The sequence below is a fragment of the Herpailurus yagouaroundi genome, unplaced genomic scaffold (assembly GCF_014898765.1).
Source record: "Herpailurus yagouaroundi ecotype Mexico unplaced genomic scaffold, PumYag 141, whole genome shotgun sequence".
Taxonomy (NCBI): Eukaryota; Metazoa; Chordata; class Mammalia; order Carnivora; family Felidae; genus Herpailurus; species Herpailurus yagouaroundi.
The window spans coordinates 39,175,919-39,200,257 of NW_024412396.1; the positions used below are offsets into that span (position 1 = coordinate 39,175,919).

Below are 24,339 nucleotides of genomic sequence, written 5' to 3' on the forward strand. Positions count from 1 at the left end.
TCTCCAGATCCCAAATAAAGTGAGAGAGCTCCACCAAAGGAGGCAGCTCAAGACCTGAGAGGAAACTTACCAAACTGAAAGTTACCTTGACTTGTACAAGCTATGAGTGCAAAGGGCTCAAGTGCAGGAAACTCACTTATTTCTGGAGGTTGGTGTTCCTGGTGATCACCTTCTTCAGATCTCACTTTGATACCATGTAATGTCTACCTAAGAGAAGAGAGATAAACTAAGGCAAAGTCGAGTTGCCAGAAATGGAGTTTATTCAGGAATAGTAGAGGAACTACAACTTGGGACATTCAAACGTCAGCGAACTGTAGGAGTCCGCTGAAGGTTTTACTTGGGTTGCTTTTATGGGCAAGGAGTGTAAGAGGGGAAAGACCAGCAAGGGGCCAAGCAGCAAGTTCACTGGCTTGAAGATGGAAGACATTCTTGGTGGATGCTCATTGGTCAGAGGATAAATTTCAACCCTCTATAAATCAGATTATTTGTGAGAAGTCAGTCTCAGTCTTTTGAGTTCCATTTTCTGCGGGTGCATGTGTGAGGTTCTCCACTTCATATCCTTCAGTTCCATTTTACATTAAAAATTTTCCAGTTTTATCTACATCAAGCGCAAGGGACACGTGGGGATGCCCAAAGGTGGATGCACAGCAGACATTTGGCTACAACAGGCTATAGCTTGGTGGAAATGTATGGAATTGGGTCATCAGATTACAGGTAGTAGGCAGTAGTTAAAAACTAGGAAAGTGGATAAACCTTCTGAAGGGAAATTATGCAGAATGCTATAAAACAGCAGGTCAAAAGTGGAACTCTAGAATACCATTGTTTAAAGAACGGGCTGACGAAAAATAAACTACAAGGGAGACAAAGAACAAAAGCACCAGAAGAAAATCAGAAAAGTGGCCAACCAACAGCTAATAGTAACTGATCATTAATATCTAGATCCAGCATCGGCCTCTTAATATGCATTGCTTCATTTAACCCTACCCAAAACCCTAAAAGATAGGTCTGTTTATTACTGCTTTTTAGACTAGGAGACTGAGGCTTAGAGAAATAGGCCTTGCATGGTAGTTTAAAAGAACGGGTATATGCTCGGGTTCAAATCCTGGTGTCACAAGACATGTCTTTCAGCTTCCTATTCTTCAAACAGGGGTAACAGTTGCAACCTCAGAGGGTTGTTAAAAAGAATAACTTAATTACTACATCCTAAATGCTCAGAATGATGCCTGAAACAGAAGAAGACCAGTAAGTGACCTAGAAGAAAAAAAAATTTTTTTCATTTATTTTTGAGACAGAGAGAGATGGAGCATGAACGGGGGAGGGGCAGAGAGAGGGAGACACAGAATTGGAAGCAGGCTCCAGGCTCTGAGCCATCAGCCCAGAGCCCGACACGGGGCTCGAACTCACGGACCGCGAGATCGTGACCTGAGCTGAAGTTGGACGCTCAACCGACTGAGCTACCCAGGCGCCCCTAGAAGAAAATTTAAAAGAAATACAATAGTGTCAAATAACAAACCTGCAGAGTACACTATCAGATATAAATTCTACTATGTATAAGTAAACAAATACACACACACCCCTGTTGTTAATCATGACAACTGAGATTGAAGTGAAAATGCATACACATACGGGCGTGCGTGCGCATGTGCACACACGGGGCAGGAGAGTGAGAAAGACTAGATACTTCTAAGGTGAATTCACAAAATGAAATGTTCCCCAAAAAAGTCTCCAAACAGAAAGATACTTTAACATATTAATAATTCTTTAAGTTTCCACTGTTAACCAGTGTTATTCCGACAGTGGATATCTTACAATCATGTCAATGTATCTCACACAATCAGACAATATCTTATAAATATTTATAGATTGACACTTTCCTTTACATTTTAAGGTAGATTCACTATTTAATACTCCAAATTGGGTGAATGTCCAAAAGGGATCTGCTGAAATGAAATAAAAATAATGGCAAAACCCTGAACATAACTATTTATAGTCTTGTACTTGTGTAAAGTTACAGTAGAACAGATGAGATCTCCTAACTACATTGTGCCATATCGTGGGAAGATCAGAATGTAGTTAAATTCTAAACTCATTTCCTCTCTTCTGAACATATTGAAAGATCCTGATATCAGAGATAACCAACAAAAGGCATAATTCTTGAACCATCCTGCAAAAGCCGGATATTAAGAGAAAAAAAATTTCACACTTAACAGATCTGACGTGAAGGATAAAAAGGACTGAAAATAATGTACTGTCGAATGTAAGTTTAGGAAACACAGGAATATGTTTAGCTTAGACTTAAGCCATCAAACTCTTTTAATACTTGCCTTCCTTGCCCTTGGAATTAACTACTACTGCCCTCTAGCAAGAGGTCCAAAAATTAGAGAACGGAAAAAAATATTTATCATTCAGGACTTAGCTACAGTCTAAAGAGAAAGATGCTATAACTTATTAGTAATTATTTAAATTTCTGTTGTTAATCATGACAAGTGAGATTGAATTTTCCTTACTTGTTCTTTCCTCTCTTCCCCATGCAACATAAATTATCACCTCTATGTGAACTCCTGGATTTTATCTTCAACCCTGATCTCTCTCCAAAATTCCAACCCCATAGCTCTAATGTTTGCCCAGACCTCTACCCCTGAACATGCTGCCAAAACTCCAAATTAAATATACCCAAAATAGGGGCGCCTGGGTGGCGCAGTCGGTTAAGCGTCCGACTTCAGCCAGGTCACGATCTCGCGGTCCAGGAGTTCTAGCCCCGCGTCAGGCTCTGGGCTGATGGCTCAGAGCCTGGAGCCTGTTTCCGATTCTGTGTCTCCCTCTCTCTCTGCCCCTCCCCCGTTCATGCTCTGTCTCTCTCTGTCCCAAAAATAAATAAACGTTGAAAAAAAAATTAAAATAAATAAATAAATAAATAAATATACCCAAAATATAACTCAAACACCTGTATTCTTCATCTCTGTTAACAATATGGTATTCTCAGCCACCTAGGCCCACCATCACAGAATCATCTTTGATTAAAGAAAGTCACAGGACAAGGCTCAAGGAACTAAAAAAACCTCCCTTGAAAATCGCCCTTCACATCTATCTCATCACTGTTCACCCTGCCATTATCCTCCATTTTTTATCCAGTTTTCATTACCCCTCATCTGCAACTGAAATATGTTTTCTCTACACCCCTGACACACACACAGGACAGGAAATACTCAATTTAACTTCTAATTCCTGGAAAAAGATGGCATGAATAGGACAAATTTTACTTCCTATGAGAGTAAGATCATATAAAAAAACGTTGTTCTTAGAAATTATTTTCATGTTGTAAAAAACACTGACATTCAGCCTGACACAAAGTGGAAAATAAAAGTAAACATGCGATGCCACAAACATTTTTTAAGTACATAAAACTACTTAATTTTTATAAAGTGACATATACATTCTTTTGTTTTTGCATGGGCTGCAGTCGTTTGAACTTGTGAATCCCATGCTGTATGTTACAGCAGCCCCAGACATATCAGTATTTTAACGGGTAAAATATCTTCCCTACAATAATAAAACTGCAAAAAAGGTTGCCATTCTCTCCAAGAATCCTATATTGTTTTCTTGAGTTATCTAGGTCATACCCATGCTTCAAGATCGAGCTCAGATTCTACCAGCACCACATTTTTCTTAACCTAAAGTAGGTTTGTACTTACTCTGAATGCCAAAATATTGTCTGTTATTTACATAGCAGTAATCGCATACCAAATATATTGAAGTGTTATTTATCCCTAGCTGTTTTACATATTTATATTCGTTTCTGTCTACTATAGAGTATATATCTCTTAAGGACATGAACCATGTTTTCCAATTCTCTAGTATCAATCCTCTACCAGCCTGAGGCTAACTCTATAGCCTACCTCACAAAACCCTACTTCCTGTGAGAGGTATATGAAAATACAAACACACACAAAACACACTCCACAGAGGACAAAGAGGCAAGGATAAGGAACTACACAGATATGTAAAACAACAACAAAGGTAGGACGTGCGCGCGCACACACACACACACACACACACACACACACAAGCCACAGAGGCAGCCATCCCTTTTCTGGAGAAAGCAAAGAAATAAAGAAAAAGAAATAAATCAAACAGTATCAACACTGACATCCATGATACCCATAACCACGGCTTTGAGATCAATTCATCTCAACCTATAAAGTTACAGAAAACACCATGAAGGGAGAACTGAGGAAGCTAAGAAAAGGCTTGGGATTTGGGAACATCACTTTACCATCGCACATAGTACCCTAGAAGCAGAAAGCATTCAATAAACACCTGCTGGTGTGAATGTAATTTAATAGATATTCTTACATACCCAAATTCTGGAATTAAACTATGTTCAAAATGCTATTCTTGCACGAAATGAGTTATAGGATCAAATTACCTCAAATTTCCAGAATAATGCAGTAAATACTATGTGCTTTGCTTATATACATACGTTTTTGATGCCAAAAAGAGATACATCCACATTTTAATCATTCAAGATTTCCAAAATAACCCAATGATTCATAAATTGTATTCTTCCTATTTTTAGAATGGCTCAAGGGATTTGTGTGATTCTCAAACTCCTTTCTTAATTCCTAAGAAAAAGTTCAATTTGATTTTACAATCTTAGGGGGAAAAAAGAGGGGAGAATTTAGAGGGAATAAAGTAGCTCTGTAAAAATAATTCAGTGCTACGTTAAATACAAATAAATGATAGGCTAATGGAATCACAAGTTTAAAAAACCTAACCATTACGAAAACTTTAGCTTCAATATCTCCTTTCTTCCTTTCCTGAAAATAGATGCCTGTCATGCATGGTAACAACTTAAAAGCCCAAGTAACACAGGGCTGAAGGATTCACGAAGAAAGGGAAAGACTCTGATTGAATAAGAACCAAGATGAAAATACCCTGACAAGTGGCCAAGAATTGGAAACACAGTGGGAAATAAAGGAACATGTCTTTGTGGTGGACTTGGTTGATATGAGTGAGCTGAAAAGGGGTTATGGGAAAAGACCTGCACTAGAAGTGAGGGAGCATGTTTTTGTTTGGTTTGTTTTGGGGGGGTTTTTTTTTGCACATGACCTTTAGTAAATCACTGAATCTACTCTGAATCTTGGTTTTCTCACACTTCCACTTATTCTTCTTACTGGCTCTTTTGTATCCATCAATGATATTAATAGTAACTAAGATATATTGAACTCTTGTTGTATCCAAGGTACTATTCTGAATGCTTTCTATGCATTATATCTCATTTAATCCTGGGGACAGCCCTATACAGTAAGTACCTTATTTACCCATAATTAGAAAAGTGGGGCTTAGAAACAGCAGGTGATTTGCCGAAGATCACATGGTTCACAAATGCATAGCAGGGACTGGAACTGAAATCTGATTTTAGAGCCCACACTCTTAAATGCTTTCTTACGCTGACCCCCAAATGATATAAAAGACATGTTCTACAAAGCATTTTTAAATGGCCATTCAAATGTAAGGTTGTTATTATAATCTCATCTGCACTAAAAGAATCAATATCATTTATATAACCAAGGAACATACAGTTAAAATGTTTAAAGCATACACATGTGGAAAGTCTTAATACCAGCAAAAATTTAAGATAAAAAGCAGTATCAAATGATGTGAAGTTCAGCATAACTTTTAGTTGTCTGGACATGCAAATTTCCAAGTACTTACAAGCTTAAAAAAAGATTTAAAATCTATATATGCTATAAGATATAGTAAATTTAACACATAAGCCTTGACCTAGAGCTTTTTCTCTCCTAGCTATTATTTCACATTCCTACTTGATGAATGATATGGAATAAAACCAGAGAAAGATATTTAATAGGGTTTGTCAGGCACTGTTTTAAGCACTGCACAAATATTTACTCATGTAATTCTCAGAACAGCCTATGAAGTACTTGCAATTATCCCATTTCATGGACAGATAACTGAAACGCAGAAGGGTTACATGTAAACAGCCCAAGATTATAGAGCTACTAATTGCAGTCAGTGCTCAATTCAGGCAGTTTGGTTTAAAAATCTGTGCTCTTAACCGCTAGCTCTGCTATAATTCAAGAAATGGTGAAAAAATTTTTTTAAAAGACAATAAAAAGTAATCATAACAATGATCACGAAGAATGCCCACAAAGAGAATGGAGTCATCACCTATCTCAGCATCCACACTAACACTAAGGAAAATGTAAAATAAATATTAACTGACATGATAAATGAAGTAATATAAATTATCAGTTTTAGTTATAATGGCACACTAAGCTTACTAGTCTTTGAAAGAAGAGGTTTCTTTTAATTTTCATGTGAGACTGGGATACCTGTGGCTCAGTTGGTTAGGTATCTGACTTTGGCTCAGGTCACGATCTCATGGTTCATGAGTTTTGAGGCCTGCACTGGGCTCTCTGCTGTTAGCACAGAGCCCACTTTGGATCCTGTCTTCCTCTCTCTCTGTCCCTCCCCTGCTCGCATGCGTGCACTCTCTCCCTCTCTCTCTCTCAAAAATAAAAAAATAAATATTAAAAAAATTTCCTATGAAATGATATTGTTAGCAAATGACATTTGGAGACTAATATTCGTTAACATTAACTTAAGAGACTTGCTCAACAGGATTTTTATCATTTCTTGGTCCATTCAACATATGAAGAGGCAAAAAAACTGTGGTAGAGCTCTAAAAAAAAAAAAAATCACATGAGCTAGTGGAGCTCACAACAGAATTAATGATAAATTTGAACCCTTTAAAAGTACAACAGAGGGCATCTAGGTGGCTCAGTCAGCTAAGTCCAACTCTTGATCTCAGGCCTTGATTTCAGGGTCGTGAGGCCAAGTCCTATGTTGGGCTCCATGTTGGGAATAGAGCCTACTTAAAAAAAGTACAGTAAATACTTAATATGATCTTAATAAAAGAATCACATTTTGCGAAGGACTATAGTATTTGTCATTTCATCAGATTCTCACAATTGTGAGAGTTTAAGTAAGACAAGTAGTAGTATTATACTTACAAATAAGTAAATTAAAGTTCAGCAAAGTTAAACATTTTGTATGCTCTAGATAGAAAGAGCTTTTTCTTTCTTTTTTTTTAATTTTTTTTTTTCAACGTTTATTTATTTTTGGGACAGAGAGAGACAGAGCATGAACGGGGGAGGGGCAGTGAGAGAGGGAGACACAGAATCGGAAACAGGCTCCAGGCTCCGAGCCATCAGCCCAGAGCCCGACGCGGGGCTCGAACTCACGGACCGCGAGATCGTGACCTGGCTGAAGTCGGACGCTTAACCGACTGCGCCACCCAGGCGCCCCTTTTTTAAATTTTTAATGTTTATTTATTTTTGAGAGAGGGAGACAGAGCGTGAGTGGGAAAGGGGCAGAAAGAGAAAGGGAAACAAAGAATCTGAAACAGGCTCCAGGCTCCGAGCTGTCAGCACAGAACCCAACGCAGGGCTCGAACCCACAAACTGTGAGATCACAACCTGAGCTGAAGTTGGACGCTTAACTGACTGAGCCCCTCAGGCACCCCAAAAGAAAGATCTCTGACTCCATGTGCTTCTTCTATCACATCATGCTGCCAACAACTTTATGCTTATGCTTTTCAAGTTGTTTCATGACAATTAATGCTTAGGCAAGAAAATTTGGAAAATAATAAAGAGCACATAATGAAGGTTATGATCCTTAAAATGTAAGAGTTTTCCTAAAGATCTTGTTTTATGATGTACAGTATATCTAGCTGAAATGATGAACCAGTTAACTCAGCCAAAATGGACTTGAAATCCAAGAAAAAAATCTGCATTTAAAGTTAGATAAATCCACACACGTATCGTGATGAGCACCGGGTATAGAATTGTTGAATCAGCACACTGTACACTGAAACTAATATAACACTGTTAACTATACTGGAATTAAAATAAAAAACTTAATAAAAAAACACTAAGTGAATCTAATTTTAAATGCTTAAATGGGAAATAATGTGACCCTGAAATAGTACTATTTTTCAAGAGTAAAAAACAAAAATCACTTCTAACCACCATTTACCTCAATCATTTAAGTTTCTTCTAAACCAAATAAGGCAACTTATAAAATCAAATGATTCTGTTTGATGATTGGGAAACCCAAGGAAGTTTTTATTTTCTGAGAAATGCTAGCTTCCCAGAGATGATCAGTTTCAAAGATAGTTCACCTAGATTTGATTATTACCAAACCAAGGCACAGAAAGGGCGGGGGAACCAAATAGGAACATCCAACAAGTGAAATTACTTTAAATGGATTACTGGGATAATTCTCTTTTAATTCTTTTTATTTTTGAGAGAGAGAGAGAGAGAGAGATAGTACAAATGGGGGAGGGGCAGAGACAGAGGGACAGAGGATCCAAAGTGGGCTCTGTGCTAACAGCAGAGAGCCCAATGTAGGGTTCGAACTCATGAACCATGAGATCATGACGAAGTTGGATGCTTAACCGACTGAGTCACTCAGTGCCCTACTGGGAGAATTTTTTAAAACATCAGTTACATAATTAGTCATCAGGAAAATGCCCAATAAACTGTACTTTGTACAAAAAATAAAAATTTCATAGCCTACGTGCCTGGGGCATCCGACTTCAGCTCAGGTCATGATCTCATAGTTTGTGAGTTCTGGTCTTAAGTCGGGCTCTGTGCTGACAACTCAGAGCCTGGGCCAATTTCACATTCTGTGTCTCCCTCTCGCTGACCCTCCCTGCCCACACTCTGTCTCTGTCTTCTTCAAAAATAGACATTAAAAAAATTTTTTTTCTAGCCTATAAACTGTATACTATACCCTCACATACCTAAGTCAGGTGACACGCATTGGACTCGCAAAGAAGACGACCTAAAACTAGTTTTGCAACCACTAGCTTGACGTCCATTTTCAGGGAATAAAATCACCAAAGTGAAAACGCTTAAAAAAGAATTTCTTTAGAAGTTATTTGTGAAAAAATATTGTGGAATTCTCTTCTTGTTCCCATTTTACCCAAGCATGAGTAGCTCAAACTCAGACCTTGATCTGGTCCCCTGTAGACTATGGATATAGAATCCACATTTGGCAAAGTCTAAGACTGTGGCTGGCTACCTACTCAGAGAACAAAAGAAAATGGCTGCATTACATGGTTATTGGTCTGTACATCTAGACTTTGTCAGGGCAAAGGATACGAAGCTTTTTCCTGCGGACCTATGATAGCATTGATATGGGGCCAGCTTAAAAAGTACTTTGTCCAATAAGGTTGTCTAGAGACATGTGGCTGCCATGGAGAGCTCACAGGGTGAAGAAACTAAACGCTGCGGGCTGAGAACAAATCTTAAGCAGCTGACTAAGTATCATAGCAGAGACTAATTCATCAGCAGATCACTAGTGAGACACACAACTAGACATTAGGTGTCACTTTGTATCAGAGTTCTAGCCCAAGCAACATGAGAAAAAGTAATATAGGTAACTTCCAGGCCTTGCCCATATAGATGGCCCACATGTGCTTCTCCTTCCAACTCCATACACAAGGCACAGAGATCTTTACTGAATAGTTCTTACGTAATGAATGCCTACTCAGAGCTGGGCTCTTTTTCATCTTCATTCATACTGAATGGTAACAAACCTGACTCATGAGATCCTGTCTCCTAATTATGATTCCTAAGGAGACACAAGAGCAACAGTTGGGCTATCTTCTTCTGAAGATATGACCAAAGCCTAAAGTCATCAGAGCTGCTGTCTTGCTGGGGGAATTGGAGAGTATCAATGATGAGGGACTGTCAGTCCAGTTCTCCATGAAGCCGAGTGCACATTCTAGCCATAGGAACAATGGGACCTAGAGTAGTTACCGGGTTGCTTAAATGGCTTCCTTATAATGAATCCCTATCATCTGAGGTCATGCTTCTTAAACCGGAGGACACACCAATGACTAGAGTAAACTGGCTATTATAAGCCACAAGTCTAAATCCCTAGAATAGCAAAGTTATGATGTGGCAACTAATTCAGAAGAATATCAAACACGGCATATTATGAAGTGGAATACAAAAATCACATGAGTTTTTAAAATAGAAGAGTAAAATTCAAAGAAATTTCATTCTTTGAAGGTGTTAATGCAGGCTTTGTGTTCAGCTATCACTGGAATATTCATTTACCACTATTTTCCTGAGGAAAAGTTGGAGAAATACCAACCTATATGAAATGAACTTAGTTCATTTCACAGCAATCTGGAAGTCTTTTTTTTCCCCCCTTATAGCACATCCTGTTAGACTTTAAGCCACACTAGAATAGGATGTTTTACCCTTCTTTATATCCTTTGTAGTAAACCTAAAAGATGGCCCTCAAAGATACCCAAAACCTGATTCCTATAAATGGTTCCATCCTTAAGGAGTTATGTAACTAAGACCTTGGGATGGAGAGATTATTTTGGATTATCTAGGTGAACCTAAATGTAAGCACAAGTGCCCTCATAAGAGGAAGGCAGAGGAAGATTTGACCACAGAAGACAGCGTGATGATGGAAGCAGAGATTGGAGTTCCGTGCTTGGAAGATGAAGGCACCGTAAGCCCAAGTAATATAAGCAGCCACAAGAAGCTGAAAAGGGCAAGGAAATGAATCTTCTGCTCAGATCTTCCAGGAGGAACTGGCACTGAGAAAAGTAGTTATGTGAGCTGAGCTATTTTCACTTTATGCTATCTATGCCCATCCAAGGTGGAATACAAACCAGATGAGTAACACACTTGCATTTATAGGAAACACTGTCCTGAACTCTGAATAAATAGGTAAGAGGGGCCATACAGGCTTAAGACGAATTTTGGAGTTTCCAGACTGGTGACCATGAGAAGACTGGAGACAGTAATATACCTAGAAAGGGCATGGAAGCTTCGCACCCTTTCTGCACACCTTGCTCTATGCATCTCTTCCATCTGGCTGTTAGGTCATATGCTTTATCATATCCTCAATAAGCTGATAAATGGGGGTGCTTCGGTGGCTCAGTCGGTTAAGCGTCCGACTCGATTTTGACTCAGGCCATGATCTCACGGTTGGTGAGCTCGAGCCCTAAGTCTGGGTCTGCGCTGCCAGCACGGAACCTGCTTGGGATTCTCTCTCCCTCTGCCCCTCCCCCGCACCTTCTCTTTCAAAACAAACGTCAAATGAATAAGCTGATAAATGTTTGTGAAGTCGATCAAGAGAGACACTGGTGGAAGCTCTTCAAGCAGGGGTTATTAAAGCCTACAGTGCTGGAAGCCATGCAACCAAAGCCTCTGCCAGGGTCATCCTTTGTTGATGATGAAGAATATCATGGACACCTCGCATTGCAAGTGTTACTCATCAAGCCAGACAACAGATGATGGAAAATCTGGTTGAAAGCATCCTGGTCTCTCTCAATGGTCTTCCCATTCCTAATCAAGTGCTACCTAAATGATTTATGAAGGCTGAGGGTTCAGTGGGATTGAAAACAGCAGACTAATTGGGGGGGGGGGGGGGGAAATATAAAAAAAAAAAAAAAATAGTTCACGCTTACGTGATAGCAGGCTGCATATTACCACTGCTTTATACATACAGAATATATAAAAATATCTATCAAAAAAATCTATGCTATTTAATGCTAGTCTGGCCTCCACAGGAAAGAATCTGAAAAGCAGAAAGACATAGAAACTTAACATCAGTAATTTATATATTATATCCAGTCTCTAATTTGGTCCTTACAACTCTAGGTAGTAGTCATGTCTGGTATTGATTTCAATTCTGCAGTTGAGGAAGATGCGGCTGCAAAGGTGGAAGCGGCTCCTAGTCCAAGGTCTTCTACCAGATGATCTTTTACATCGATAGTATCAATATACCTATGGGTCTGTTGCACTGGCTTCTGAAATAACTTCAAGCTTGGAAAGAAAACAGATGCCACATTTTACAACAGCATATTTTAATTTTATGTCCTCGCAAACCGAATGCCACACTCAAGTTTGTCAAGAGACGGGCTGAAGAAAACATGTGGACGAGTTACTAAGCAGTCTGTTCCTTTGCGTGAAAATGAGAACAGTAATACTACTACCCCTTAGATTGCTGTGTGGATTATATGAAATATACGCACAGTGCTTAACATAGCTGGTCTCACAGTCTGTGTTATATGTTACAGGACGGCTCTTCCCAAATTAAAATTTGCTTTCCGACCTCGAAAATTAACAAACTCGAGAGATAACAAAAGAGTGAGGCACAGGAGAAAAATAAAAACAGGCCCTGGGTACCCTTTCTTGAACACTTGGTGAACGGCGCTTCGCTTTTACCGAAAGATAACCTACAGGAGACGCTGGGGCCAGCGATCCCAAAACCTAACCCGCGTTAAGGACGCGGAGCAGGGACAGCACGGGTGTGGTCCAGGGGCTCCCACCCCGCACCAGAAGCTTCAACACGTGTCTCTCTCCTCCCAGGCCTTCCCCACTTCCCTCAGAACTCCTCGTGCTACAGAATCAGCGACTGCGGCTTTCTAGACTCAACCTACACTGTCGCCGTCCGTCAGAGACCTGTCCGTCAACGAGCCCGACCGGTCCCGGTGAAATATACCTCAACTGCAAGCCCTCAACCGGCGCGGGAGGAAACGCGAGGTCTGTCAAGGAGCACAGCGTTACGACCGGAACTCCACCCCCTACGTCTCCGATAGGGTAAACGCGCAAAGGAAAATGCAGAGCATTGGTCAGCAGCAGAGAGGCGGGCCATAGCTCCGGGGAAGCGTAAGAGTAAGGCGGGAGGGACAACGAAGTGCCAGGAGCCAGCCTCTCTCCGGATTGGACGAAAACAGGACGACTGCGCCTGAGTAAACTCAGTTTACGTATAGCCCCGCACAGTACGGCCCCTTTTACGTTACGTTAACGGAAGTTTCAACGATTCATTGGTTGTGATGGTTTACGCCTCCTGGCTGCGTGGCCAATAAAGGGCAAGAATAAAGCGGTTTCCGCCTCTTTTTCGGGCAACTGAGCCATTCAGATGACTTTGGGCAACGTGACTTCCTTCCTTCTTTTGGATGCTGTAACTTCCACTGAGCCAAATTCAGGTAGAGAAATTGTTACAATGACTACGAAGATTTTACTGTGAGTAAGAAATACTTAATAGTTAGGGTCCTGAAATACCCACGTACTCTCATAACTTCTAAGTATGACTTCAGTGTTTGAACGCAAAGAAACTACTCTTTTGCACCTTTTGCGTCGGCTGTGTCATTGGCCGAAAGAGCTATCAATTTGAAAGTAGCTCTGCCTCCGCCCCAAGGAACTCTAGGATTTGTAGTCCCGGACGCTCGAGTTCTGTCGCTTTAAATGTGGTTGTTGCTGCTAGGTTCTTCCTTATGATTAACACCCGCCGACGTTTACTGTGGTTTTGATGTGTTCCGTTGTGCTTTTTATCTTTTCACTGATCAGCACCGTTAAAGCTGAAAGACAGAGAAACTGAAAAGACTTGATGTGTGTTGTAAAGATAAATAGTAGTGTGTGAAACATTTTACAGCTTGTGCTTGGGCGCTGTGCTAGATGTTCGTAAATACCGTATTAAGTGAATAGTAAGATTGTTGGTTTGTAAAAATTTTGCCATTGCCACAAAACGGTCTTTGATTTTCATATTAGTCTACATTCGCGAATATTTGAAAAGTACCCTAAATTTGGCAGTTATATATACTGTTTCGGTGTGGGTAGCAGCTGCTCACATAAATCAAGTGTTGATAGGACAAGAAGAACTGGCTGCCGTCATGACAGGAAAATAGTGCTGTAGTTTAAAATGTTAAGCATGACCAATCTCAGAAGGTTACACGCATTGTGCATTATTCAAGATTGCGTTATGAAGTCCATTTTCAATCTTTATGGAAACATTATGTTGGTTTAAGGCAGGGTTTCGCTACATTTATTGAATCATGAACTTTCACTTCCCTGGGCCCATTTGGTAATATTACATCACTTTTGTGTTTGGCAAAAGTAAAAATCAATGTATAAATACCAAAAACTTCTCCTGAGTGGCCTTTTCCCTTTCGACATTTTTTTACCCTAATTAATAGGTAATATGAAGTGTTTAATTTGTGTAAGAAAAAAACACGATTTTATGATGTATAATAGTTACACATTCTGGATTTAAAGTTAAGTACATTTTAAAGCCAAGCAAAAACTGCTTTTATGACTGATGTTTGGAATTATTACATTTTTGTTTTAAAAAAATCAAATTATTTTTATCATTTTTTTGTGTCTTGTTTCTAAATGACCAAGAGTATCAGATTGTTTGTAGATACACCATGGAAGATAATATTTCTTTTTATTCACAATAAATGAAGAGCCAAACTGAGCGTAATCAACATTTCTCCTTTTAATACTCTATATCATGTACTAAGTGAAATCTGTGAATATAAAAGTTACCCTGAGGCAAAAATTCAGAATTATAAGTTTTAATGCTTTCCATTATCTAGCATTTTAGTGTTATTTTTCCTTTTGCCTCCTAATTTATTACTTTTAAGTTTATTATGTATTTTAGGAGAGAGAGAGAGAGAGAGCGCGCGCATGTGTGAGTGAAGGAGAGGCAGAGAGAGAAAGAATCCCAGGCAGGCTCCACACTAAGCATGGAATTTGACACAAGGCTCAGTCTCACGACTGTGGGATCATGACCTGAGCCAATATCAGCAGTCGGACGCTAAACCGACTGAACGACCCAGGTGCCCCTGCCTCCTAATTCAAATTAGTGGTTCACATTTGGGATATAAATGAAATTCAGATGACCAAGAATAAAAAACATTAAGAACTGCAGGTGTCAAGACTACTACTGTGGTGAGGAGCAGTGTTTAACTGAGTGATGAGTCAACTGAGTGACTGAATCGTGAGCACATTTGGCTAATCTGTATTAACTGTCCTAAGTGCTCACTCTTTGGGAAGCTCCCAGAGTGTCCCACTTAAAGAGCTTAAATCGTTATTTGTTGAGAATGTAAGAATAGAAATTGAAACAGGTGCCATTACTGCCTTTTAAGATGTGAACCTTGGAATCCTTTTTATATAGTGTCTATATGGGAAGTAGGTTAAACAATGGCCTCAAAGGGAGATAAATGCAAGAGGAGTCTTGAGGTGCAGGAAGAGAATACTACTACCTGTTTGTATTTACTTTTTAATCTCAACTTTTTTCTTTCCATTTTTGTCTCTTAAAAAATTGTGCACATGATATAACAGTATAGACTTCTTGAAATCTAGCTTATCCAGTTTGGAATGAATGGTAAAAAAAATTTTTTACGGGGAATTACGTGATCAAAATAGTCTGGAAGTGTTAAAGAAAAAATTATTCACGATACTATTAAAGACAGGAAGACATACTTTATTTGTGGGGGGCTATTGTGGTGGGGTTTTGTAATATGGGAGAGAATTGAGCTCAACTCTGAATGCATAAGTAGGAATTTATAGCCAGTGAGCAGGGTGTGGAGGTCAGTGGATGGAAAATTATGAAGAAGAAACATTGGGGTGTGGAGGATTATTGCTAGATTGAATCAGCAGTGTTCTTGCTGAAAACAGGCTAGGGTAATCAGACCTCACCTGGGGGATAGTGAAGGCGAGGAACCCAGTCAGATATGGTTAAACTGACTTAGCATTCTTACTAGAATTGGACATTATAAGGAAGGACATGGGAGCCCAAGGTCAGGCCTACTCAAAAAAAGAACACGTATATGTGTATAACCCCACAGACACTCTCCTATATACACACAAAAATATTTGTATTTGCTATTAAAATACAAAGTCCAGGGGCACCTGGGTGGCTCCGTTGGTTAAGCATCCACGACTCTTCATCTCGCTCAGGTCATGATCTCACAGTTCGTGAGTTCAAGCCCCACATCAGGCTCTGCACTGATGGCATGGAGCCTGCTTGGGATTCTCTCTCCCCCTCTGTCGCTGCTCCTCCCTCCCCTGCTTGGGCTCTCTCTCTCTCTCTCAAATAAGTTAAAAAAATTTTTAAATACAAAGTCCAAATTATGCATAATACTTAGAAATACTTATGTTCAATCACTATACCAAGGCTCAACCAAAGACATAGAACCATTAGGAAATATATATTAAATTTTTTGCAAGGAATTGACTTGCACAATGTTGGGGACTGGCTAGGGGGCAAGTGTGAAATCTGTAGAGCTGGCTGTCAAGAAAGGCAAACTGAAATTCTCAGGCATGAGCTGAAGTTGTAGTCCACAGGCAGAACTTCTGGAAAACCACCTGAGTCAGGCCCATCCAGATTACCCAGGATAATCTTTATTTAAAGTCTACTGATTATGAATGTTAATTACATCTACAAAATGCCTTCGCAGCAACACATAGATGAAGAACTTCAAATCACTCCTTTGAGAGTGGGGGTTTCAGGCTTGGAAGTCATTCCAGAGAACCGTGTTTGATATTGTGTCTTGTATTTGTGGGAGTGGATTAATTTAAGCATACAGAAGGTACAAATCAAACCCGCTTTTCAACTCTGGTAAAATATGTCTAAAAAGAACAGCTCTCCTTCAAGCTTCGTTCCACCTGCTTCTCTAACTCCCTGCCTCATTTGGCTGGCTAGTCCTTGAGACCTTGGCCTAACAGCCTGTATCTGAAGCTTCTGGTTTCATTCCTAAGCACCATATTCCTTTGTCCAACTTTTGAATCCCAGAGCTCCTTGGAGGTTTCCCAATAATATATATGTGCCTAGGCATGCATGCCTCTAACATGTAAGGAGTACTTCTTGGCAAGCTACCAGCTGTGGAGCTTTTGAAAATGGCAACAAGACTGCCATTGAAGCCAGAGGGTGGGGTGGTGATGAGGACATCCTGGGATAGGTGCCCGCTGATTTATACCAGTCACCATGACAAATTTTTTTCAATGGTGCTATTTTAGCTTAGTTTTTAGATGGGCTTTACTGTTTCTCCTTTTACTTTAGACTGATGAAAGTTGGGGATGAGGCAGGAAAAGTATTAAAACAGATAATTATGTTAATTATCTGTTAATCAGAAACAGCACCTACTGCCAAAAAACCTCTTGACAGAGTTGCTTAAAAGTGAATTGGCTGGTTTAAGCTGTATGTTCTCTTCCTGCCACTTTGACGTTAAAAAGAATGAACAAATAGTGAAATAGCACACTAAATCGAGTTGGGAAGAGAGAGAGGCCAGAGTATTTGATAAACTAGTCTTTGGGTTTTTTATTTAATTAATAATTATGATTATAGTTTATTTTACACAGACAAGTATGATTAGGATTGAAACCAACAGCTTGGGATCTAATAATTGCTAAGAAACAAGTTCACTTTTTTCTTGAATAAGATACCAAAGTACCTATTTGCTTGTGCGTATGAAGTGATTCAGAGCATATGGCCGCAAGATTAGCTCTAAATGGACATAGCTGAAGGCTAAGGTGAATGTCATTACACATTTACATCCTCATTTTTCCTCCTCCTTGCCCCCAATTTATACTAATTTTACTTTTCAGGTTACTTACTTTTAAAAACTGTTCAGTTTGGGAAAGTTCCGTCATACACAAAGGTAGAAAAAATGATACACAAACCCTTACGTATATGACCCCATTCATCCAAGTTTAACTGATGGCTAGAGTTACTTCGATTGCACCCACATTCCTGTTAGATCTCCTATCCCAGACATCATTTGGCTTATAAGTATCTCTTTTTATCACTAAATAATAACAGATTTTTTTTCTCCAAACATAACCTCAATAGGCAGATATTTTAATAAGGACTGTTACTCAAAACGAGGTGTGTGATTTTGAGCAAGTTCTTTAATCTCTCTAAACCTCAGATTACTCATCAGTTGACAATGTCTCCCTTTCAGGGGTTTTCTGAAGATTAATGTAACATCACTGAAACACCTAACACAGTGCCCGCCACATTGCAGACATTCAAGTTCTGGCCTTTGGTGGCTTATACTACTTGCTCTGAGAAGCTATAGGAAAAAATGACCAAAAAAAGGATGTTTGCTGAGCTCTTTAACTGTTGAAATGATCCTTGGGAAAAAATCTTTTTAATGTTTATTTATTTTTGAGAGAGAGAGTGCGAGCAGGGGACGGTCAGAGAGAGAGGGAGACAGAGGATCCGAAGTGGGCTCTGTGCTGACAGCAGGTAGTAGGGCTTGAACTCATGAGTGGTGAGATCATGACATGAGCCAAAGTTGGGTGCTTAACCAACTGAGCCATCCAAGCACCTCAAGAATCAAAGACATTTACATGAGGTAGATCAAAGTTATGAGCGAAGTAAAGCCCAGTAATAAAAAGACAATTGATGTGAACTTATGTGAAATACAGACTATATGACTATCTTAGAATTTCTTATGTGATCTCCAACTAATGTATGTGACGATATAATATAAAAACAATTTCCTTGGGGCGCCTGGGTGGCCCAGTCGGTTGAGCGTCTGACTTCAGCTCAGGTCATGATCTCACAGCTTGTGAGTTGGAGCCCCGCATTGGGCTCTGTTCTGACAGCTCAGAGCCTGGAGCCTGCTTTGGATTCTGTGTCTCCCTCTCTCTCTGCCCCTCCCCTGCTCACATTCTGTCTGTCTGTCTGTCTGCCTGTCTGTCTCTCTGTCTCTCTCTCAAAAATAAATAAACATTAAAAAAAATTAAAAACAATTTTCTGAGCTATGAAGAAATATGAAAGCCTTCTCTTTTCTTTTGTAGGATTTCTGGAACTTTCAGCCCCCCCATACTCAAATAGCAGTGTTCTTACTCATTGTCTTCATCTTTTTGGATTCACATATTGGAATTACCTATTTACTTTCTCTTCTATTCTAGAAAAGTATTCAGTAGGAGGCTGGATTTAATTTTCTAAGCATTCTATTAAATAAATTTCCTTGCCAGATAATAGAATATCCTAAGTTGTGCTGAACATTATAAAGATAAATCTGATCATGATTACCAGCATCTTAATGTCTGAGCAACAATAATAGTGTCACATTGCAAAGAAGTCATGTTTTCTTTCATTTTAAAAAATACAGGGTAATGATGAAGGAGATAAAATACAGTCACAGCAAGAGCTGGCAGCTTGAATAAGTTTGTAATTAGATGATTACAAATGATTACAGATGATTGCCCTCAGGCTGATGAAGTGAAATTTTAGAAGAGAAAAGGAACATTAAGTAGATTAAGTCTCAGTCATGAATATATTAATGTAATTAGCATTTCCCACCCTTAAATTCAAATATTGAAAATCAATACTTGGTAGTTGCTGGTTTGTACGACAAAGTGACTACTTTGTTTTTTTAAGTGGCTACTTTCAATAATCATTTCCCACTGAAACTTGTAGCATGTGATAATTTTTCATATCATTTTTTACATTACACCAAACTACTCTTTAAAACTTACAGTACTACTCAGAGCAGCATGACCAGTGAAAAGAAAACTATTTCTTTCAAAAAGCAAAATCATAATTACAAGCAAAATAAGTCAGAGAAAGCAAATGCCATATGATTTCACTCATATGTGGAATTTAGGAAACAAAACAAACGAGCAAAGGGGGAAAAAAGAGAGGTAACCCAAGAAATAGGCTCTTAACCATAGAGAACAAACTGAAGGTTACGAGAGGGAAGGTGGCTGGGAGGACGGGTTACGTAGGGAATGGGGATTAAGGAGTGTGTTTGTTGTGATGAGTACCAGGTATTGTATGGAAGGTATTGAATCACTGTATTGTGTACCTGAAACTAATATGACACTGTATGTGAACTAACTGGAATTGAAATAAAAACTTTAATAAAAGAAAAAGACCAAAAAAAAAAAAGGGAAAAGAAAAATCATAAACAAGTATAAGTGAGATGAATTAGAACCTTCGCCCCACCCCTGGGAGAAAGCTCTGGGCAGGAGAAAACAAATCTCCCTTTTCCCTTACCGTGCCTTGCCTGCCCGTTTGATCAGAGCTAAGAAAAGGAAAAGCAAGGATTTCCAAGTTTTACTGTGTCTTTGAGTAGACAGATGGCAGATGACTCCAACGTGGAATGGTCACCATGTGGTCATTTCTTATGCACAAGACAGCCTCTGGGCAAGATAAGGAAACTGGAGGATAAAAAAATGAGGAATGGAAACCATTCTGCAAAAATATTATAAAGAACTAAATCTGTTATGGCTAGGAACTTACATAAAAATGTGTTTTATTTAGAAAATGTTTCTCCTTGATATGAAATGATTCATTCATTGAACAAATATCATTGCTCACCTAATATATGCCTGGCATATCTTAGGTCCTGAACATATAATATTAAAAAAAACTCCCTGCCTTCATACAGCTTACTTTCTAGTTGGCAGACAAATAACTATATATTAAAAAGTATATAGTGTAATTTCAGCTAATTGTAAGTACTATGCATGGTGGAATATTCAAATATCTAACACTGGTATGGCCAGCTTGTGATATTTGGTATGGTTTCACATCCCCTTGTGTTCCCTTGTATTTTCTCTTCCTTCCCCACCTTACTTCCCTTTCCTGCACACTCTAACTTCCTTGATATTGAACTTCCCAATAGAGTGTTCCACTCCCGGTTGGAACATGGGCCAGCCTTAACCCTTGTTGTGGCTGGTGTTATGCCTTGAGTTGCTGGATCATGGGAAGATCTGGGAGATGCTAGGATAGCAAAAACAGTGGATGCATCAGGTTCTGGGGCAGCAGCTATTTCCTTGCCAGTACAGAAGTAGAGCATTTCAATATTATAGCAATTGATAGAGCCATGCTAAAGTATATCTGCTGAAAATCAGCCCTGGTGCTTTGGAGACAAATAGGGCAGGCTAAGAGGATGGAGAGTGATCGAATAATGCTGTATTACCTCTGTATTCTTTCTGAGAAGGCAGTGTCCTTGGGAAGTGTCTCTATGCGCGCGCACACACATGGATATTTCTACAACAGTTGTCTATTGGATGACCAGAGAGCATGGAAGATATCTCTTTACCCCACCCTGATGGAGAGGCTTCAGTGGGGACATGAACTAGGAATGCCAAAGCCAACCTTACACTCTTCTTTTTTTTTTCCTTTTTTTATTAAAAAAATTTTTTTTAATGTTTTTATTTATTTTTGAGACATAGAGAGACAGAACATGAGCAGGGGAGGGACAGAGAGAGAGGGAGACGCAGAATCTGAAGCAGGCTCCAGGCTCTGAGCTGTCAGCACAGAGCCCGGTTCGGGGCTTGAACTCGCGGATTGTGAGATCATGATCTGAGCCGAAGTTGGATGTTCAACTGACTGAGCCACCCAGGCGCCCCCAGCAACCTTACACTCCTCTGATGAAGCCTCCTTTGTACTGTTCTGGCCCGGATAATTCATATTTTAGGATATTTGTTACAATGAGTTATTGTTTCCTACAGAGGGAACTGGTAGGATAGAGAGAGAGACAGATCCTAGTGCAAGACAAAAACCTTTGGGTGAGTGTTCTCTGTGTGTGTTTTAAGGGGAGCAGAGGTTGCTAGGAGATTCTAGGAAGTTCAGGAGTGCCCTTCTTTCTGAGGTTGATCTCTGCCCATGTATTTAATCACATGTCTGCCAAGGCCTTGAATCAATTGTATCCTCACTTTATTTTCCACCTTTTCTCCAGTTCTACCTTTTCCTTCTTCCTACCAATATGTAAGTCTCCTCTGTTCTATAGAATACTTTTACTGTGACTCTGACAACCCATGGATTTACTCCGCTTTCTTTTTTTTTTTTTAATTATTTTTTTTTAACCTTTATTTATTTTTGAGAAGAGAGAGACAGAGCATGAGCGGGGGAGGAGAGAGAAAGAGGGAGACACAGAATCTGAAACAGGCTCCAGGCTCTGAGCTGTCAGCACAGATCCCGACACAGGGCTCGAACTCCCAGACCATGAGATCATGACCTGAGCCGAAGTTGGACGCTCAACCGACTGAGCCACCCAGGTGCCCCTGATTTACTCCACTTTCTATAATACTTTCTATACTGCCTCTATTTCATCTCACCTTCATCCTTCAATCTGCTGTAACATAGTTTTACTCTCTAGGCTCCCATGAAAACCTTTCTCTCATAGGTCACAAGTCAACTTTTACTTGCCAAATCCAAGGACTTTCTGTCTTTTTGTCTGAGAGGACATCCCTACCATTTGAGAACATTGACCCCTCCCACCATCTTGTGAAACACCACTCTCCTTTGCTCATCTTTCATCCTAGTCCTTTTTCAGTTCCTTTGCCGCCTCCTGAAGTAAATGTCACCAAAGGTCCACATAAGATTTTCTCCACCTTCTGTGTTCCCTTTCTCAGTGGCTGCACTGTTTCAGTCACCCACACTGAAAGCCTTAACGTAATTTTTGACCCTCAACCCTCTTCGTTCAGTCACACATTGATAGTATCTGGGGGAAGAAACCACATTTTCACATACCCTTGTTTTCCCCACTGCTAATATCCTAACTCAGTTCCTCATGGTTTGTTCTAACTTTGCAATAGCCTCAAACCAACTTTGCGTCCTCTTTCTTTCTCTGTCAGCCTCTTTTCTATAAAGCCACCAGTGTTTTATTTAGCTTTTAAAACAAGCAAATCCTTAACTCTCCTTAAACCTTCAGTGGACTTTGGTTTTAAAAGGTGGAGTAACACAAGTTTCACTCTGTTTCCTCACATTTTCTAAAGTGTTGTAAAGGAATGAAAAAAGTTATTAACTCAGGAGGACCAAGCAAACAAGTGAGAAGAAAAGAGATTCTAGGGGCGCCTGGGTGGCTCAGTCGGTTAAGCGTCACAACTTCAGCCCAGGTCATGATCTCGGTGTTCGTGGCTTCTGGCCCCATGTTGGTCTCTATGCTAACAGCTCAGAGCCTGGAGCCTGCTTCCAATTCTGTGTCTCCCTCTCTCCCTGCCCCTCCCCTGCTTGTGTTCTTTCTCTCTCTGTCTCTCTCACTCTCTCCCCCCCCAAAAAATAAATAAATAAACATTAAAAAAAAAGAGAAAAGAAATTCTAATGGATTTATAGAGGATGGAAAATGAATGGAAGAGTGGTACTTGATTTAACATGGTGGTGGAGCTAACAATTTAAGGAACAAAAATCAGAATGGGGCACCTGGGTTGCTCAATCGGTTAAGCATCCAACGTCAGCTCAGGTCATTATCTTGGAGTTTGTGAGTTAGAACCCCACGTTGGGCTCACTGCTGTCAGCACAGAGCCCACTTCAGATCCTTGGTCCCCCTCTCTCTCTTTCCCTCCCCTGCTCATGCTCTCTTTTTCAAAAACAAATAAAAACATTTAAAAAAAGAGAGAAATGTTCATGAAGAGCAAGACAGTTAACTCTGAAGAATCCCTCAGAGGCTCAGTACTTACAGGTACCAAGTCCACAAGATGGCATTAGACCGAGCATCGAAAGTCTGGCATTGAAATCCTAGTTCCCCTCTCCCATCCTACAGATCTTCATGCGTAAAAATGAACAGACAGCCCCAAATTACAGACATTGTAGGAAAACCTCCAACAAAAACCAATAAATAGAGAAAATAGGGTCTCTGTAGGGAACACTATAAAATAATTACTATTATAAAGAGTTTGCATCCATAAAAGAATAAGGTATGTGTATATGTGTTATGTGGTGTATATTTCATAAAATGTTTAACAAGCTTATTAATAAATGTTACATATAACTGTATATGTAATATATAATATTTAATTACATGGGAGTGCGTGGGTGGCTCAGTCAGTTAAGTGTCTGATTCTTGATTTCAGCTCTGGGCCATGATCTCACAGTTCATGAGTTCTAGCCCCATGTCGGGTTCCCATCCGACAGTGCTGGAGCCTGCTTGGGAGTCTTTCTCTCTCTGCCCTTTCCCTGCTCGTGTGCACCCACACGCACTCTCTCAAAATAAATAAAATAAAACTTTAAAAAGTAATAATATCTACACATATCAGTTAACAAGTAAGAGTTTGATATACATTATATGTAGATATTCATTATATAATTTGCATTAAACATATATAATATGTAGATGTATGTTAGATATATATAAAATGTATATGTTAGTTAACAAGAAAGAGCCCTTGAAAATGAAAAAAAAATCTCACAGAAAGCAGAATAAAAAGCAATGAAATGGAAAGTTGAAGAAAAAACATTTTTATTGAGCTTTTAATTTTAATGCCAGTATAGTTAACATACAGTATTATATTAAATGTTTATTTATTTTGGGAGAGAGCAGGGGAGGGGCAGAGAGAGAGAAAATTCCAGGCAGGCTCTGTGCTGTCAGCCTGGCACCCAACCCGGGGCTTGAACTCACAAACTGTGAGATCATGAGCTGAGCCAAAAGCAAAAGTTGGATGCTTAACCAACTGAGCCACCCAGGCACCCCTACAGTGTTATATTAGTTTCTTTCTTTCTTTCTTTCTTTCTTTCTTTCTTTCTTTCTTTCTTTCTTTC

At 39.6% G+C, this 24,339-nt stretch overlaps 1 protein-coding gene across 6 annotated transcripts in view; it reads right to left on the bottom strand.

The window, feature by feature from the left end:
• The window catches only part of WDR89 (WD repeat domain 89), a 38,020-nt gene extending 25,001 nt beyond the window's left edge, over positions 1-13,019 (bottom strand). Inside the window, exons 1-3 of one of the 6 annotated variants that reach the window (XM_040477348.1) lie at positions 12,559-12,939; positions 11,707-11,879; positions 137-207 (exon numbers count right to left, since the gene is read on the bottom strand). The gene's annotated coding sequence lies outside the window, so the exon portion shown is untranslated. The other 5 variants (XR_005790948.1, XR_005790947.1, XM_040477349.1 and 2 more) reach the window with 5 other exon arrangements.
• Between the last annotated feature and the right edge of the window lie 11,320 nt (positions 13,020-24,339).